At 46.6% G+C, this 18,713-nt stretch overlaps 1 protein-coding gene across 2 annotated transcripts in view; it reads right to left on the bottom strand.

Annotated features, from left to right (window-relative positions):
• ERG (ETS transcription factor ERG) overlaps positions 1-17,933 on the bottom strand; it is a 142,493-nt gene extending 124,560 nt beyond the window's left edge. Inside the window, exon 1 of one of the 2 annotated variants that reach the window (XM_058419399.1) lies at positions 17,900-17,933. The gene's annotated coding sequence lies outside the window, so the exon portion shown is untranslated. Of the gene's footprint in view, positions 1-15,404; positions 15,434-17,899 lie in introns of those variants that run through there. The other variant, XM_040056205.1, reaches the window with a different exon arrangement.
• Positions 17,934-18,713: the final 780 nt, after the last annotated feature.

Raw genomic sequence — 18,713 nt, 5'->3', positions numbered from 1 at the left:
ATTGATTATTTCCTACTTTCTGCCTGTTCTCCATCCTGAGCACCGATATGATCGTTCCTCGTATTTCCAGGTTCCTAAATTGGACAAATAATACAAATGAAAACATGCATATAATATTTCATTAGCCATTAAAGGCACAGTGCTGTGACTGAGAGGCCTAAATCCCTTTCTCCTATTCTTTGTTAGTTTTGTCTATCTTTTATTTTTTATACAGTGCTTCAGGCACCACTCAAGAAACGATAATCTCCCCACACTGAGACACGGTACAGTAAACAAAGCGAGGTGGAGAAGATCCCTTTAGCAAGGAGACCACAAGGGTTCCATTTTTAGCCTCATTCTTCGAGGAATGAGACTTCAGATACCACACTCTGTGCACAAAGGAGTGTTCCTTGACCTTTTCTTCCATCAGCTTAGGAATCATTGCCTGGTTCTTGCCCAAATTTAACAAGGTTTAATAGACCTGAAAATATTATATTCCATCAAGATTGAAGAGAGCAAAAATCTGGGTGAAGCAAGGCAATAGAGCTGGTGCCCTGCTGAGGGGAAAGCTAAAAATCAGCACATCAGAGAATCCACACAGGACAGCACTGCTGAAAGGAGCTGATTTCTTTTGCAGCTCACAAACTGCAGGTTTGGATCACTAAAAACCATGGATTTGCCTGTCTGAACAAAACCCTTTCTTGTGTCCACAGTTCTGCCCATCAGCAAGGACAGACACTTCCTAAGTGACAAGTTCCTGCCACCATCTGAGCACCACCACCACATGCTGGGGCTGTCACCAGCAGGTTCAGCTGAAGTTTACCTGGGCAAGGCAAGGATTTCAGCAGGACAAGAGGAAGAGGCCTCACGTTGCACCAGCAAAGGTTTAGATTGGATGTTAGGAAATAAAATTCTTCCTTGAAAAGGTTGGGTCAGGCATGGGAACAGGATGGTGGAACAACCATCCCTGGAAGTGTTCAGCGAGGTAGTGGATGTGACACTTGGTTTAGTGGTGCTGAGTTAGCAGCTGGACTTGACCTTGGAGGTCTTATCAACATTAATTATCCTATGATTCTAAGGTTGACAGTTCAATAAAGCTGGATCTCAAGCGAATTCCTGTTCCAGCCTGCATGTTATTTTAGTGTGAGATGATATTAATGGCCTCAAGCTGACAGAGAGTAGGGTTAGTTTGGATATTAGGAAAACATTGTTCCCTGGCAGGGTGCTGAGGCCCTGGCACAGGGTGCCCAGAGCAGCTGTGGCTGCCCCTGGATCCCTGGCAGTGCCCAAGGCCAGGCTGGACACTGGGGCTTGGAGCAGCCTGGGACAGTGGAAGGTGTCCCTGCCATGGCAGGGGTGGAATTGGATGGTTTTTCACATCCCTTCCAACCCAACCATTCCATGATTCCATGAGAAGCAGCCTTTGCTCCTTCTATGTGATGTCTCTTAAGCAGTACTTTTCCTTTTTGTAAATGCTTCTAAGATTATACACACCCAGTATCTTGAATTAAACTTCCTGTCACCATACTCTGGAGATGGAAAAGTCCCTTCCCAATTGTCACACACCTCCCTGGTTTGACACAGAGTTGTTAAAACATCCCCAATTTATCCAAGCAGGAAATACAGGCAGTGCTTTGTGGAGGTACAAGATATCCACAGGTGCCTCCACAGTACACAAATCTGTGATTTGGCCAGGAATTTTGTCACGTTCACAGCAACAAGTCTTGCAAAGAAACAAACAAACAAAAAAAACCCCAAAATTAATTTCTCATAGTTTTTTAGGCTCCAGTTTTCCTCACAGATTCTTGACTCTATTTCAATCTCAGTGACAAAGGGCTATTCAAACACAGATATCTCTCTGTCCAAACACCAGGGCACCTACACCTTATTCACATGACAACTCCACTTTCTGTGACAAATTTATCTATTAGTTGCCCTCAGTAAATCTTAGGAAGAAAAATACCAAGCAATGAGGTCATTTATACTCAGAGTAAAAGAGAAATTTTTAGTAATACTGTATTTAAAAGAAATGTTCTTTCATAAGAATATGATTAGCAGAAGTTGCCCTCGAGAAAGTCAGCACCGCAGCTAAATAATAATTTGTATTTGAACAAGAATGAAAGAATATTCAGATAATCTGAGACATTTTCAGTTTACACGGAAGTATGTTAGCTCTATCAACACGGTGATTTTCAACAGGATTATAAAAAAACCTGATTTTAAACTATTAATGTTTTAGCAGTAAAGTCAGAATAACATTGTTCCTTATCCACAGCAGAGCAAGCTCTTCTCTCACAAACATTTTGACAAAAGAATAAATTGCAGATGTCTATTTTTCAACCCAATAAAACCCCTCAAAAAACAAAAAACCAACCCCCCCCCAAAAAAAAAAAAAAAAACAAACCCAAAAAACCCCTCCAACTACTAAAAGGTAGAAAATAACCAGGGAGAATTATGGCCAAATACCAGATATTAAAAAGTTTTCCACATGTGGCACAGAAAGAAACAGCCAACTCACTGCAATTGTCTGCTTAACAGGTTGAGCCTCTCTCCAACTGGTAGCAATCAGGCAGGACACTAGAGCGGGCAGGAAATCTAAAATTAGGTTTTACTACCTATAATGGAGGATTTATGGGATAATTTAATTGGCAGTCTTGGGACTGAAACCCATGGTGGGGGAACAAAAACATCTTTCTGGATATACTCCCTGAAACCTTCCTGTAGTGGGCCGAACAATAAAAGTACTGGGGAAATAACCTGGAGATGTAATATCCCCTTCCTCGTGCAAAGCAAGTGGTGCATGACAACGTTTGTGGGCGGGTGGGGGTTCAGCAGAGACAGGAGGCAGTCGTGCACTGATGCAAACTGATTTTTCTTCTTTTTAGGAGAACTGAACTGCTTCTTGTAGAGAGATGTGCCTGTAAGGACATGAGAGGTGATAAAGAGCCCCAGATAAAGGGTAGGCTGGAAATCAAGGCTGCAAGGGCATGAAAGCACTGCCCCAACACTTCACTGCCCGTGGCAGATTGAACCCTGTCCTCACCACCCTGGGACGGCCACTGCCATCCCCAAGATCTGCTGAGCCACCTGGGCTTCCCTGTAGCCCTTCTGTGCTGACACAAACCTTTAAAAGTCAAACCTCAGGGTTCTCAGAAGCACTTTTTTGCCTTTCTCTGTTGACCAGAAGAGCTTTGAAAGGGTTAACATCCATTCTATGCCGGCTGAAAGGCTGTGCAGCAGAACAGGGGGTAACAGGATCCCCTGCTCCATCCCCAGGGGTGTTCCACCCGTGTCAGCACTTGCTACTGATGTTTTTGCCAGGCTTATTGCATATATTAGATGGGTTTGGGATTAAAGAGGAGTAAGGACACGTCCCACTGTCCCTGAGTGAGGGGGATGCACTCTCGGGTGCTGCAGGCAGGTGATTCCCAGTCATTTCACTGGGAATTTAAAAACCATGGATCCCCAACTCCATGGCTGCAGGGGATGCAGGGAACAGACTGACATTGGATTGAGGGAGCAACAGCCCCACCAACTCCTTAGAGAGCCCATCTCCTGACTCTGCAGTGCCACCACCAAACCCACACAAAAACCCACAATCTCCCGCTGAGATTCCTTTTTAGTTTGTTTTTCCCATTTCCCAAATCCAGCAGTTTAGAGAATGGCTGTCACTCATCTCTACTTCCAACCCCTAGAGCCAAGGCTTACCCATTCCAAAGTTTTCCTTGTAATGGGATCTGCACTGCAGACCTTTATCGAAGCCATCATGGCATTTGACAAATGCCTTCAGCTTTAGAACACATGCACAGTCATCTTCTATTCCGTGGTGACAAGTTTTGAGAGGATGACAGAGGAGTATGTTCAGTGTTACTACCTCTGGCTTACCACTGGCAGTGCCAAAAGGAAATGTAAACAATCAAGCCAGTATAAGAATCCTTGATTATTATTCTTACAACAGCCCTGACATCACGTTATAAGCTATCATAAATTAAAAAACGCATTCCCATTTATTTCAGAAAGCAACATGCAGGAAGAGGCTGAAAAAAAATGTCAAGGCTGTCTCAAGAACTTCTCTCTCAGTGCATTTCAAACTTGATTGGTATGACATGAAAAAGTCCCAGAAACAGTGGAAAATTAACTCATTTCAAAAATCACCTTTTGAAGTAGCTCTGCTGATAGCCACTAAGTCTGCAGTGAAATCAGTCAGGCAGTTTGGAAACCAACGCATTGAGAAGGCTACAATGACTCAAAAAAAAGGTGTTTAAGTAAATCCAAGTGTGGCAGTTCCAAGTTTGGTTTCTTCCAGGTTTCTTCTCCCTTCCCACCTTTTGAATATCAACCATTTCTTGCTTTTTATACAGTTCCTCTCATCTTTTTTTCTGGTGATGTGAATAAGAAAAGTGCCATTGCCATCAACAGGGAAAAGTTTTTGCAGTTTTTAAGCCACTTGTGCTCCTCCAATAAAAGGACCACTACAGCCCCTGACAAAGACCTATCACTGCTATCCTCTAGGATGCTGTTGAAATGTCAAATTAGGATCTTTCTATGATCCTGAAAAGTGTCCTTTCTGATAGATCAATTTACTTTCTATTTCAAATTATATTTGACCTTTACTTTATATTTGAAATGTTTCTTCTGCAAACTTCCCTTTTTATTTTCCCCTGGCTTACATTTTCTTCCTTTGGGGATAACATAATTACACTGACATAAAGAAGAAAACCTTTGTGTCTTAAATATTGCCTCTCTGTTGCCTGAACTTAAAATATGTGAAAAGTTTATGGACCTTGACAGATTCAGGGTGTGGTACAACACACTCTCCTTCATGCAATGCAGCCTCCATCTGCAAGCAAGTTGTCTTTTCATGGAAATACTATTCAGAGAGCATTTCCATAAAAATTCACCCTGGCACCGCTCTGTTTCTCTTGTCATTCGCCCAGCTGTGCTCCTGCCTTGATTGAGTTCTCATTTTGAATAGGGCACAGCAGTCATTTTCGTGTCACTTTCCATCTTTTACGTAAGAGCAAAGCCTGTGGTTGATGCAGCAGGGCTGCAGGAGGCACCAGTAAAACCCAGGGCAGTTGGATTTACAACCAGAGACGGTGTGAGAACGCATTTCAACCTCCTCCTGCCCTCATTTCTAGTGCCTTACTAAAGACATGGAATGCAGCACACTGAGTCCCAAACTTTGCTTTGCCCGGATGAAACACCAGGTTTTCTTGGGGGTAGGAACAAGATGATCTTTAAGCTCCCTTCCAACTCAACTCATTCATTCAGTGACTGTCAAAGTCCTGGCTGAGGTCAACACAAGGCCCTGCACACTGAGCAGGAGACAGAGCCCAGAGAAAGAAGAGGATGTGTTGGAACCCTGGTCACTGAGAATTCCAGGCTTTCTGTTCTGACAGGCACTGAACCCCAAGAAAACACCGCATTTGACCTGAGGCCATGGAGAAGGCCTCCAAAATTGAATGTGTAGTTTGAATAGAAGTGTGTAATATCACACAGTGGAAAACTTGGAACTTTTTAAAGTTTTAACTTAAACTTTTAAGGCTAGTCCTTCTTCACCTTCTTCTTCACGGTTTGGGTGGTATTTTGTAATTGGATAGAAAAGTCCCCATTGTGGGCCATGGGTGGTTGGTTATTGGGTTAAAAGTAAAAATAATTTAGGTGCCATTTCTGAATTGGACAGTCTATCCTTTAGAGAGACAGATATGGCTCCATTTTTACTTTGTTAGCTAGAAGTGCTCTAGAACTCACGGCTTGTGAGACTGCGATGTAGGTAAGAATTAAAACACATCTGAGTCCGAACAAGAAATACTGTCTTGAGCATTTAATCCTGACTCTGGCAAAAAAGAAGATAAAAACAACAGAGGTGCAGAAGAAGGAACCATCCTAAAAGAAGAGATCACCCGACCCAGGTGGTCAAGTTAAACAAGGTCACATCACTGCTGCTGCCACTGCTCCTCAGCCACCAAATCCCAGAAATGCCCTGAGCCAACCAGACCCAGCCTCTTTTATTCCCTGCTCTAGCAAGCCAAACTGGGACTGAAATTTCACCATTTGCCAAAAAATTCCCCACTCCTGTGGCAGGAAACAGCAAGGCCACTACAAGAAGGATCCCAGGATGGCCTCAAGTACCCACTAAGCCCTGGGCCACTACCTGAAAAATGAAAATTCAGCTTTCTCCATGCAGATGGGGATACCAAAGGAAGTCAGAGGCTGCTCCTGCACTGCTCCCAGCAGGTGGATGAGCCATGGCACCAAGGCAAGGACACCCAGTGCTGGGGCTCACACATCACCACACTCTCCTGTGTTCAAAAGGCATTTCAAGCACGCTTCGCAAACACAAATACTAAATTATTATTTTAAATTATGGGGTTTGTATTTTTCCTGAAGTGTTTGCCCTGCACTGAGGCTGAAAATGGACAGTCTGCGGTCTCTTTTACGAAGCTGTTTTTATCCTCTCGGAACCAAAGTGGTAAACCACTAATGGCATGAGCATTTTTCTCATTATCAGTTACAATGTTAATGACTCTTATTTAAGCAAGCAGTATTTTAAAACCTTTCAGCCTTGCTTGTTCACTTATTAGACCTCAGACTGTTTATTGTGTCTTCTCTTAAGAGAGTTCTTTTATGATGTTGAAGGGAGGAGGCCATTTCAAGACTGGGCAGCAATTTGCATCAGTAAACACTTTAAGGAACATATTGCTCCAGTGTCTTAAAACAGACTCATTTTCAAAATCCCTTGCCTGAAGGATCAGTGCACTCTGGTGCTCAGGTCTAACTGCAAATAGCTAAATGTTCAAATAAAAGCAGCAGAAGCAAAGGCAGGTTTTTAATGCCAGTGTTGGGATCAAGCTCTGCCTTGCAATCTTGTGCAAAATACTCAGCCCACTCTTAGAAAACATTGACAGAAACAACGGTGTTTCAAATTTTTTTGCCTTAACCCTCCATCTCCAGGGCTCCAGAGCCACCCACACAGATGGGCACAGGCCACTGAGGTTATTTTCACACAAGGATCATAAGGGACTTTTGTTGGCTTGCTGTTTTTTTTCAAGCCCCATCCCAACAGCAACATGGAGAAAAACAGAGGCCTCACCACAGCTACCTAAGGGCACTCATGGAGACGTATCCAGGGTTGAAATGGGAATGGGCAACTTTAGGAAGGGTAGAAAGCCAAGCACAAAGGCTCTGGCAGCCGAAAAACCAAGAGCGCGTTCATAAAACAACAGCCCAACATTTTGAAAAGTATCGAACAAAGTGGTTGCCAAAGGGCTGCTGTCATCTCCAGGAAAAGCAAGCATGCCACAGATATTTCCTGTGCACGCTGATCCTGAGGGAACAGTAAAAGTGGGTTATTACACAGACCTACTCTCAGTGTTCTCACTTTCATAACACACACGAGTGTTTCCTCACTGCATCCATTCTTGTTCGAAGCCCACGGTGGGCAGCATACCTAACTCAGCTTTTGTTTAAGTTCTTATGTTCCTCCCAGGTAATTGGCCCTACGGGACTTTAATCTAAATGGAGTGTGTCTTTGTAGGGACCTCGCAGAGGTATTTCTAATGTTTAATGGTCTCCTGAATTACTACTTTCCTCCCACTGTGAAGGAAATGGCCTCACCGCTGTCCGCTTCCCCGTAGCATTCATTACCACTGGAAACACGGATGTGGAAACAGCATCCCTCAGCCCATCCCATGCAGCAAAAGCACATGGAAGAAGCGGCAAATATTCATCCTCCTTAACAGTAAAGGACTTGCTCCACGTGGATGTGACCAAGCAAAGGTTCTCCTCATGTGCAATTACTCACAATTCACCTATCTGGGCTCCCCCCAGGACGAGGGAAATGGAACCCTGGCTCAGGGTGACACGGGCACGTACCTGGCAGCGGTGTGGGAATGGGGATCTGGCTCTGTGGGGTTATTTGTTGCCTTTCCTGTGCAGCCCTTTCTCAGACCATGTCTTAATGTCTTCCAGACCCCCAGCAGCCCTCACACCATATGTGGAATAAGAGCACCATGGAGTAACTGGTTAATGAGTTATTCTCACAGCCTGCTCCCCTCAGGAGCTGGTACATATCTCAGTGCCTGCGAGCGGCACAGTGGAGAACCAGCTCTCAACTGTGGTCAATACCTAATTTAAAACCCTTGTAATTACAGCGCTACAATAGTAACATTTAGTTCACCTAGAAGCCAAGTGCCTCATTCATTCCCTCTGTCCCTGGCTGAGGAATTGTGTGTCCAGCAGGAGCAGGGCAGGGATTGTCCCTCTGTGCTCCAGGGCTGTGTCCAGCTCTGGCTCCTGCAGGAGAGCCCTGGAGGGGCTGGAGCGTGTCCAGGGCAGGGAAGGGAGCTGGGGAAGGGCTGGAGCCCCAGGAGGGGCTGAGGGAGCAGGGAAAGGGCTGAGCCTGGAGAAAAGGAGGCTCAGGGGGAACCTTGTGGCTCTGCACAAGTCCCTGACAGGAGGGGACAGCCGGGGGGGTCGGGCTGTGCTCCCAGGGAACAGGGACAGGAGCAGAGGGAACGGCCTCAGGCTGGGCCAGGGGAGGCTCAGGCTGGATATCGGGGAATATTTCTTCAAAAAAATGTTGCTAAGTGTTGGAATGGGCTGTCCAGGGAGGTCTGGAGTGCCCATCCCTGGAGGTGTCCAAGGAAGGCCTGGACATGGCACTCAGAGCTCTGGGCTGGGTGACAAGGTGGGTGGGCATCAGTCAGTATAGACTTGATGATTTTGGAGGTTTCTAACCTTAATGATTCTGTGTTTTTGTAGCACAGAAAACTTCTGAACCAGCTCTACTCAAATGCCAGAGTAGAAAGTTTCCCTTCAGACAACACAAGTGGGACTGAGAAGGGAGGCCCATCCCCAGGGCCATTCAGTGCCAGGTTAGTGACAATCCTGTGTGTCCCAGAAGCCTGCTGGGCTTTTCCTCCCTTTTCTTGCCTGTTGAGATCACCTGCCTTGCTTCAAGAGAAGGAGACAATATTAGAGGTGATGTGCTTTGGCTGTAAATGTCATCATATCCAAAACACCTTTCAAATTTAAACCAGAAAATAATAGGATTCCCCAGCAAGAGGAAGCTACTGGGTCTGGCGAGGAATTAAAACAGGAGACCTTGACAGCAAATCTTCACTGACTCCTGCCTGCCAAAGGACTGGGAGGAGACCAGAGATGGAGCAGGAGGGAGCTGTGAGATCTGCAGGCGTATGACCCATGTCTCCTCCTCTATGAAAGATGAGCCCACACAGAGAAAGTGGAAATTCTCTGAGCTCATACAAAGGAAATTTTATCAACAGAAAAAGCAGTGGCTCTTTCCTGTGCGAAAAAGACGGTGCCTCTAAATGCTGTACTAACTGGGGGGAATTAAGGCTTTAGGAAATCACAGTGAAAACACTTCCAGGGCTTTCCAGCCCCAGCAGAATCATGAGGAAGAAACATTTAAGCTGAAGAGCTTTGCTCCCTTGAAAGCCATCAGAGAAGCTTCAGCCACTTCAGCAAGGATAAGATTTCATCCACTGAACAGAAATTCAAAGTTTTCAAACTCTTTCAGGGGTTATTCTGGAACAGAGGAGGAAGAGGAATTTATGGGTTGGTGTTCTTTTTCCATGTAAAACCAACTGAAAGTGGTAAATAGGTTAAATCAGGCTTGTTGTTTTTCTTTTCAAGACAGCAATGCTCCAAAGGAGAACAACAGGACTGTCAAACACCCAGGAGCACATGTGGTGCGCTTACACTGCTGGTTTTGAGTTTCCGTGCAGCAGCCAGGCTCCAGCTTCCTACCAAACCATTAAAAATGAGAAAGAGACGAGAAGAGTTCAAAAATTCAGCATCACCTACTTAGCTGGGAGTGACTTTTTGTGAAATGATTTGCCTTGCTAATCCTTTCCACGGAATGCAGATGAGAGTCAACAGGGATGGGGATCTGGACTGGGCTCCATGGGCTTCCCCAGGAGCTGGAGGGGCCCTGGGCTCACCAGTGCAGGGGGAACTCGCCCCTCGTGTGGGGGACAACCCGACTGGGGCTCTGGTTGCCAGCGATGATTTGTTTCCTCACAGGTCCATAAACACGGATTACGTCAGTGTGGTTTCAGGCTCATTTTTAGCCGAGGCCACTCAGTCCAAGAGGAACCAGAGGCAGTGGTCAAACGGAGCCTCTCCATGCTCCAGACGAGCCCGCTGATCCGAACCTGCTCCTGCAGGGACACGAGGATGCCAGAAACTGGCGCAGAGCGCTGGCCAGAATTCATCCAACCGTAACAGGCAGGAACGAGGGATCACGCTTTTCTACCGCGAATGGTAAAACTATCCAAGCCCAAATCCCCTCCCCACGAATTTCAAATGCCTCCTTTCTTGCTCTTCCTGGTGTTAAACACATGTTGCACTCGCCTTACAAAACGCGCACAGTTTGTCTGGTTCCGAAGCAGGGGCTGGAGCGCAGCAAACGTCCTCGCTCTCACTCCCGTTCCTGCCTTCCAAGAGAAGTGCCAGAGAAAAGATTCTATTTTTGTAAAGAGTTTAAAGGGCACGGTCAGAAAAGCGACTATGTAAAAATGGCACCTTTTCATCCAGCAGATCTGTTCCCAGTGAGTATTCTGAGTCATGTCTGCTTACTTTAGTGACCAAAATAGATTTTTAGTACTTCTCACTCCTCTCTAGTCCTGCGGAACCAACACAGCGAAGAGGGAGTTATATAAATCCAGTCTTGGACCAAAACCTGTCAGGATGAGCCTGAGGGGCAGAAGGGAGGGCTGGATGTGCTCCTGTGGGTGGCTGAGGGGGCAGTGCCCCACCTCAGTGCCACAAATGCCACATCACACAGGGAGGTGACAGCCCAGAGGGACAGGGGTGGAGGACAGCCCAAATTCCCTGCACCTTGGCTCCTGCATCCTTCTACAACCTGATCCCGACCCCGCCCCGTCCCACATTCCTGCTCTGCAGACAGACCACAGGCCGAGCTCCCTGGGCTCACATTTGGTTACAACTCTGTCTCCTGTAAACTGTCATGGAAATCACAAGCAAATAACAAACTGGGAGCTCGCCCCTCCTTCCCCACTGGCTCCATGCAGAGAGCTGCTTTGCAGGCAGCTCAGCTGCGCTCCTTGCAGGGACCACTGTCATCAAGGGGCTAAAAACTGCCCCTGACAAGTAAAAAGCTCATGGCCTGTCCAAAATGAGCCATCCATAGTTGTGCTTCGAGAGATTTAAGCAAAGTATAGACCCAAGGCTGTCATCTAAACAGTTGGACTAGCCTAAAAAAAAAAAAAAAAGGCACTGTAAATGGTTGTTACTATTTCCTTCATGGGCAGAACAGACTCCTAAGAGAAAGGCAGCAGCATTAATCCATTCCTATCTGACTCTGAAGCTGAAAGGAATGATGGCTAACCTTCTCTTACTCCGTTTTTCAAGGAAGTTAAGAGAGCAGTGCGGAAAGGATAAAAAGGTTTTCTGTTGCTATTTCTAATGTTCCTATTTTTAAACAAGAAGGAAGCTCAATGGCAAAAATTAAACTGTTGTTTACTTAAAATTATACTTTAAAATTAAAATTATAAGTCAGCAATAATAATAATTTCCACTCAGAATGTATTATTCATCCAGTCTCTGCTATATTTTTCTTATATTTTTTCCTTCAGTCTCCCTAAGATCAGCTGCTGGAAGGACCGGATTTGTCTCTGGATGCAGAATTCAGGGCACTCCATGCCAGCCACGTAAAAGCCAAAATACCCAGTCCTGCAACCCCAATTCCTACCCAAGCTGCTGGACCATCTCCTGCATCTTCAGTGCCTTCCCCAAATGAGCATCACTGTCTGAGACTGGCAAGATTAACCTGTCCTCTGGCCAGGCTGGAATTAACACAACTGCTGTAAGCCAGATCCTTGATTTTTGGATGGCTACAGCGAGGCAAATTGAATGCTACCCTCCTAAAGCCATTTTACAGTCTCATCCCTTAGAAGTGACTTCTCTGCATGGGAGAAGGAAGAGGCCAGGTTCAGGTTTCTCCAAGCTCTTCATTTCAAGGGGGTGATGAATTGCTCTGCTGAAATGAAGCCTTGGAGGTGCCTACAAAGGACGGTGCCCGCGGTGGTGTCAGGATGTTGACACACATATTGGTGACAGATGATTTGGCTTGTCTTGGTTGCGAGAGGTACAGAGACTGCTACAGACTGTTCGCAATAAATACATAAAAATACCAGAGAACTTATAAATGCAGCGAAGGAATGAAGAGCACCAGCCCAAATTCCCAGCTTCGCATTCTGGGCAGATGTAATGAAATTTAAGAGAAGGCACAAGATATCGACCAGGACTAAACCAGATCTTGATTTGATATTAAATCCTTTATCTTATCTTAGTGTGGCAATAAAACCTTTATTTTTTTCCTTTTCCAAACTTGTTTTTAATACAAATTTTTGCACAAGCCTGTGTGGAAAAAAACCCCCTTCTGTAAGTCTTTTAAGAGCCAACTACAATCAGAACAATTAGTGGAACAGCAACAGCAGTTCTTTAGAGAAATGATGGAGAACTTTTCCCACGTCTACTTTGCAAGTCCTGCAGATCAGCTGCTTTTCCAAGCAGATTTTTCAGCTTAATCTCAGTGCATGTTGCAATGCAACATCTTTATGTTACTTTAGTGGTTAATCCTTTGTGTATAATTTGTGAACTCCATAGAGAGCAGTCCGTTTTATAAACAGAATTTTAAACCACCAGGTTTAAATTTATTGCAGGGTTTATTCAGAACTGACAAAGCCTCCTTAGAAAAAGGAATTTTGCTAAGAAGCCTTTCCTTCTGCATAACTACAAGACTTCCTTCTGTACAAAACCCTTTTCTACTTACACAGAAAAATATAAGCCATAAAATTGCTTGCCATTTTTTCTTGTTTAATTTACAGAAAGAGATAGTGCACAATTTTCTAAATCCCTGATTTTCACATGTGCATTTAATTGCATTAAAATCACACACTACATGCACTCCAACTATTAAGTATCAAAATATAAGTGATTTGTTGAAAGAATTTTTTTCAGTCAAATCAGATCAAGTATACCATGTATATCCATACTTGAGAAGTGAATATAAAGTAATCAACTCAATGCAAAAATTATGGAAGTGAAAAGCCTACGTGCCTTAAAAATTAGAAGAAATCAATCAGATTTCACAAAACATTTTGTTGTAAGTCGTCTACAGGGCAGCAAAAGCTGCTCCTCCTACGCCAACGCTCCCAGAACCAGAAAAACGAAACGACCTGAACAGCTGACAAATCAATGCACGTTTTAACAGCATAATAGTAGCAAAAAAAATGAAAAAAAAGGAAACAAGTCCTTACCGACCACTTGTAGCAGACAGTTAAAAGCAGGAGGACAAGATGCTAATTTGGTGGGCGATGCACTTGGGATGACGGAAGAGAAACCTTCCCCTGACCCACTCACACCTGCACAGGCACAGCCAGGGCTGTGACCTGCTCTGCTCTCCTTGGGGCAGGAGTTGGGCGCTGGCCACAGGCAGCATTCCCAATTCCCAGACCCCGCAGCTCCAACGCCTTCTTCGCGCTGCCCCGTCCAGCCCAGCGCCCCAAATCGCTCTCCCGCTGTGCGCTCAATCAGGGCTTTCCTCCCACTGCCATGGCTTCGAGAGGTGAAAAGGAAACGAGGCTGTTTCATTAGGGACCTCCTGGAGGAAGCTCAGAACTTGGGTGTCTGAGCGGAGCTGATTGAAACCACATTTGAGGTGGTATTTGCCGAACTGGCCTCACGCGGGAGCGGCCGTGCTCATCATCCCCTATGAGCCAGCCTCGCTCCCCCCAGTCAGCAGCTAATTAGGAGAGTGGGGAGCTACACACCGATTCTGGAGGCCTGAAACACAACTGAAGGCGGTATTTGTTGGGCAGGAGCAGCACCTGGAAGAGGCAGCAGCTTTGGAATATCCCACCAATGCTGCCGAGTGCCCAAGCAGCAGCGCGGCATCTTCCCGAAGGCTGGAAGCAATGCTGCTGCCAGGACCCTTTAACAGGCACCTGGGTGTTGTATCATGTGTTAAATACTAAAATGAATCAACACAGAAGGCCTCAAAGCAAAACCAAACCCTCACCTGTGCACAGCAACCACTTCCCAACCCACTGTGGTCAGCCAGAGTTGTGTGGCTACAGCTCGAGGCCCTGGGGTTTCAACCATCCCTTATCAAAGCTGGTTGTAGCCCCAGCTAAAATGAAAACATGTGTTTACTGTTTTTCCTTTGGGCAGACGATTAATATTTATGTGATGCATTATCAAACAAAAAATAACTATGTATTTTGTTCCTGGAATAATGGGGGTTTTTTTCTTGTTGGACTGAAGCTGTGCCAAGGAGGGATTGCAGCTGATGCAAGCAGCGTGCAAGGACAATCCACTTACCACGGCAGCTTTCTAAATGAAAAAAGGGCATTTCTGAACGGGGGTAAGTTGAGGGAAATAATTGCTGTGGTGGAATCTCACACTCCACGCAAAGAAAAGTGCCACCCCAAGGCAGCAGGAGATGCTTCTGCCACGGCAGTCCGAGAAAAGCAGGCGTGTTGCAAATCCATTCACGCTTATTTTAGATCAAGTCTCATTTTTGCTCTCAAGCAACATTAAAAAATACCTCACTGCACACGTTTTACTTTTGATAAATCGCTGATTAATGAGGGTGTGCACCGTGTCCACAGCAGAATAAACTCTTTGGGTTTCATTGTGAAATTGCTGTTTCTTGAATTCAATTAACCCCTCCAGAGTATACACAGACCACTAAATATAAATAGAAGAGGTTAAAATGCAGTTTAAATATAACAGATATGGCCACAACTCCATATTTAGATATACCCTTTAATTTTTTTTTTCTATTGCCTGTTTTTTACTTACATTTAAATTTAGCAAAGTAATTTTAGACTGCCAGTTTTCTACCTACACTAGTTAACTACACTGTGAAGGAAATATATTAGCTTAGATACCACTATATTCCAAAATGACAAATTGGTACAAATATTTTGGACTCAAACCTTCAGCCAAAAAGACAAAATGCTCGATTTTTCTGGGAAACTTGCGTGTCAGAAAGGGCATGGCCAGAACCACCCTGGGAAGTAAAAAAATATTCCAGTGGCTGCGAGAGCGGCCAGTTGTGGGCATAATGAAAACCAGCGTGGTGTTATCGCACAAAAGGTAATTCTTCCAACCCAAGACAAACAACATTATAATTCAGGCTGAAAATATCCCTGCCCCAGCGTGAACTTTTTTTTTTTTTTTTTTTTAAATAAAAAAACATTTTAAATCGACTGTATAGGAAAAGTGCCATACAAAGCATACACTAATCCCTGGCATCCCTTCCCAGCTGCACAGAGAAGCAGCGGGCAGCTTTAGGCACTCAGGGCTAAGCCTGCCCCGCTGACCTCAGCTGATATGGATCAGGCCCAAAGGGCCCTTTCCGACCTTACCCCCTGTCAACAACTTCCACCTCGAGCTGGGGACACAGATTTCCACAGAGCTGCTCACATGATTCAAAGGAGCACAGTTTGCCCTTACGGCTGCCTTTTCCTGAAAAAAAATAAAAATAAAAAATAGAAAACAGCAACTATTCACTTGAAAGAAAATGGCAAGCTTCCTGATAGTGGGACAAAACCCCAATGCAATGGATATTCAAGGGAAAGGGTTTGTTTCGACCCAACCATTGTAAATTATTTTGTTGCTACCTGCTTCTAACTCCTGGAGCATTTAGTAAAGCTCAGGCGAGGAAAGGAAACGTAACGTGTAGTGTTTTGGGGATACCAGATGCCATCAGCACCGCAGAAGCTCCTCAAGTGTTTTTTGATCCTCACTGGAGGAGGAACTGCTGTGTTGAGGGATCACAGCGAAGCCCTCAAAATGAAACACTCGGCAGAGGGAGAGCAGTGCCACGAGCCTCATGCTGTGACAGCAAAGCGCTAGGGGTTTGGAGAAAGAGCAGTGGGAAAGGATTTGCCTCATCAGTAGCCAGGTATTCTGTTCACGGGGTGCTGTTCAAAGCAATGGGACTGCCACAGCCTTCCCAGGGCTTTCTGTTTGTTTACACAGCCCTGTGCATGCACAGAAAACAAACTTCCCACAGCAGAGCAGGTAGCAAAGACACTTTCACAGGGCAGGCTCTTCAGGCAGAATTGTCATTTGAACCCCGACAACAGCGAGATCCAAACTGGTGTTCCAGAGGGAAAAGGACAAACAACCCAGCATCCTTGTGATGAGAGACACAACTCCCAAGTCTGGAACAACCTGGGATTTAAGCTCATGGTTGCCATCATTGTGAGTCCACACTGGACTCATACACCCAGATTTCTTCACTGCCTTACAAAGAGCTCAAATTCATTTAAAAGAAAGAGAGAGAACCCCACAGGCACTACTGCTTAAAAACCATCAGAAGGAGAACGTGCATAAATACACATGTCTATTAGAATCTATCCCTAAGAACCAAATGCTACAGAAATGACAATCCAAAGGGAGTAACACCTCAGGAGCAAAAAGTCCGACTAATCACACCTAGGACTTACCCTGACAGATCATTTATAAAATTCGTGTAACACGTAACTCTATCCAGTACTATATGATTTGTTTAACTTTGGGACTAAATTGTGGGAGGTGGGGACAGATGCTGTTCAAAGCTCTAAACCCTGACATGTTTTTGGAGCTGGTAGATTTTTCTTGCAAACCTTTTCAAAGAATTTGCCATTGTTTGCCCACATATGCATATGAAAGAGAAAATAAGGACTGATGTTGCTATTCCAATGTACCATAGCTTTGTTTTTATAAATGCCCTTTAAGAAATAGATCAGGCAATCAACATATCTATTTGTCCCTTAGAGGTATGGCTTGGTCTGTTTATGCCTTTACTTATTTACTTCTTATTGGGAAACTATCAAATGATCTATTTCTCTCCTTGATTTTCCTATCAGTTCAGGTGTGCCTGAAATCACATACCTGATGTACGTATCCCGACAAAAGTTTACATTTCATACCCCAGTGAGAAGCTGTCTTTGCCTGCTTCACTTGTTTCAGTGAAACCAGGGAAGTGCTCAAAGGGTTAAACCAAAGGAATGTGACATTTCTCCATGTGCAGTTCATAGACCTATCCTGGTTTTCCTAATGGACTCAAAATTACATGGGCAGAACGGGGCAGAATGTAATTTTCAAACTCTTACTTCAGAACAGAGTTAATTCACAGAACGACACTTAGAATGCAAATAATAATAATAATAATAATAATAATAATAAAAATAAAACTTCATTAAAGAACGAGCCATTTCCTCGAACCGTGGGCTCTCAGCAAAGGCAGAAATGAATGGAAGTTTATGTTAGCCAGAACTTGCAACTCCCGCTTTTGTAAATACAATTACGTGCACTCCAAACTCCTCAGCGAAGTCATCTGGTCACCAAAACAGCCCCGCATATCCCTTACTCCGAAAAGTACCAAACATAACGACGACTCCCCTCAGCCACGCAGGTAATTGAAGGTTTTCCTACGTGCAAGAGCTGCCCAGCTTTGGGAAAGTCATAGAGCTATTAGTTAACTGAATGATGAATTGCTGAAAGAATTACAAAAGCACCAACGCTGCTTATTACGATCCGCAGGCGGGGGAAAATTGATGGCGAGGGGGAAACGCGGTTTCTGCCCGAAAAGCCAGCGGCCAGCCCGAAGCCCAACAGCGCTAATCCTCCAAAACTTAAAGAAAACTGTTCGCGCAGAGGATGCGCGGCTGCGGCTGCCGAGCCCTCGGGGCTGCCACGATCCAGCCGCCGGCCAGGGGACACCCGGCTGTCCCTGTCCCCGGCTGGTCACTCGCCCGGCCGGTCCCTGTCCCCGATCGGTCCCTCGCCTATCTCCCCTCCGCTCCCGCCCCGACGGCCGGCTCTCCGCTCTCCGCTCGCCGCCCCATCGCAGCCCCGAAGGGAAAGCACTTACCGGGCTGGGGCTGGGGTCACTCCGGGCTCCCGGGGAGGGGGGACGGGGCGGGACGGGACGGGACGGGGGAAGGCAAGCGGCCGCCAGCGGCGGGAGCTCGGGAGGGAGTGAGGCAGCGGGCAGGGGCCGGCGGCGTTGCCGACTGCGGTGAGTCACTTCAGTCGGGACGGGCTCAGCCCATCGCGCTGGCCCCCGGCTCCGGGCGCCTCTTCCTCTCTCCAATCGCCGAGCGCGGCCGCCGCCGCCGCTCCCGGCGCTGCCCGGCTCCCCCGCCGCCGTCGGGGCGGCCCCGCGCCCGGGGCGCTCCGGGACCCCCGCCCCCGGTGCCCGCGTCCTCCCCCGGCTGCGTTGAGGGGGCGGGAGGGGCCGGGCGGAGCTGGAGGTGAGCGGGACCCGCGGGGGGAGGACGCGGAGCTCGGCGCGGCCCGGCCCGGCCCGGCCCGGCCGCTTCGCCCCCACAGCGAGGGGAACGAGAGAGCGTCTGAAGGGGCGAGAAGCGAGAGCGCGGTTGTGGAGGGGACCCGACGTGAATGCCGGCCTGGCTCCTAAACCAGGTGGCAGCGGGAGGAACAGCGGGATGCTCGGGAATAAAAGGGGAGCGGGGAAGGGGGGAGGGAAGCAGAGGGAGGCTGGTCCGGCCGAAGCTGCAGCCCCATCTCCCAGGGGTGATGGAGCGGGGACCCATCCCGGCGGTGGCATCGGCACTCACCGTGCACCGAGAAAACCCAGGGGAGAAGCGGGCTGTCCGCCCCGTCCGATCCCCTGTCCCTTGTCCCTTTCCCGTCCCGGCGGTCCCGGGGCTCCTTACCGGGGC

This window comes from Hirundo rustica, chromosome 2 (assembly GCF_015227805.2).
Source record: "Hirundo rustica isolate bHirRus1 chromosome 2, bHirRus1.pri.v3, whole genome shotgun sequence".
Classification (NCBI taxonomy): Eukaryota; Metazoa; Chordata; class Aves; order Passeriformes; family Hirundinidae; genus Hirundo; species Hirundo rustica.
Note: the sequence above shows the minus strand (reverse complement) of the source record. Positions and strands in the feature narration are given on the sequence as shown.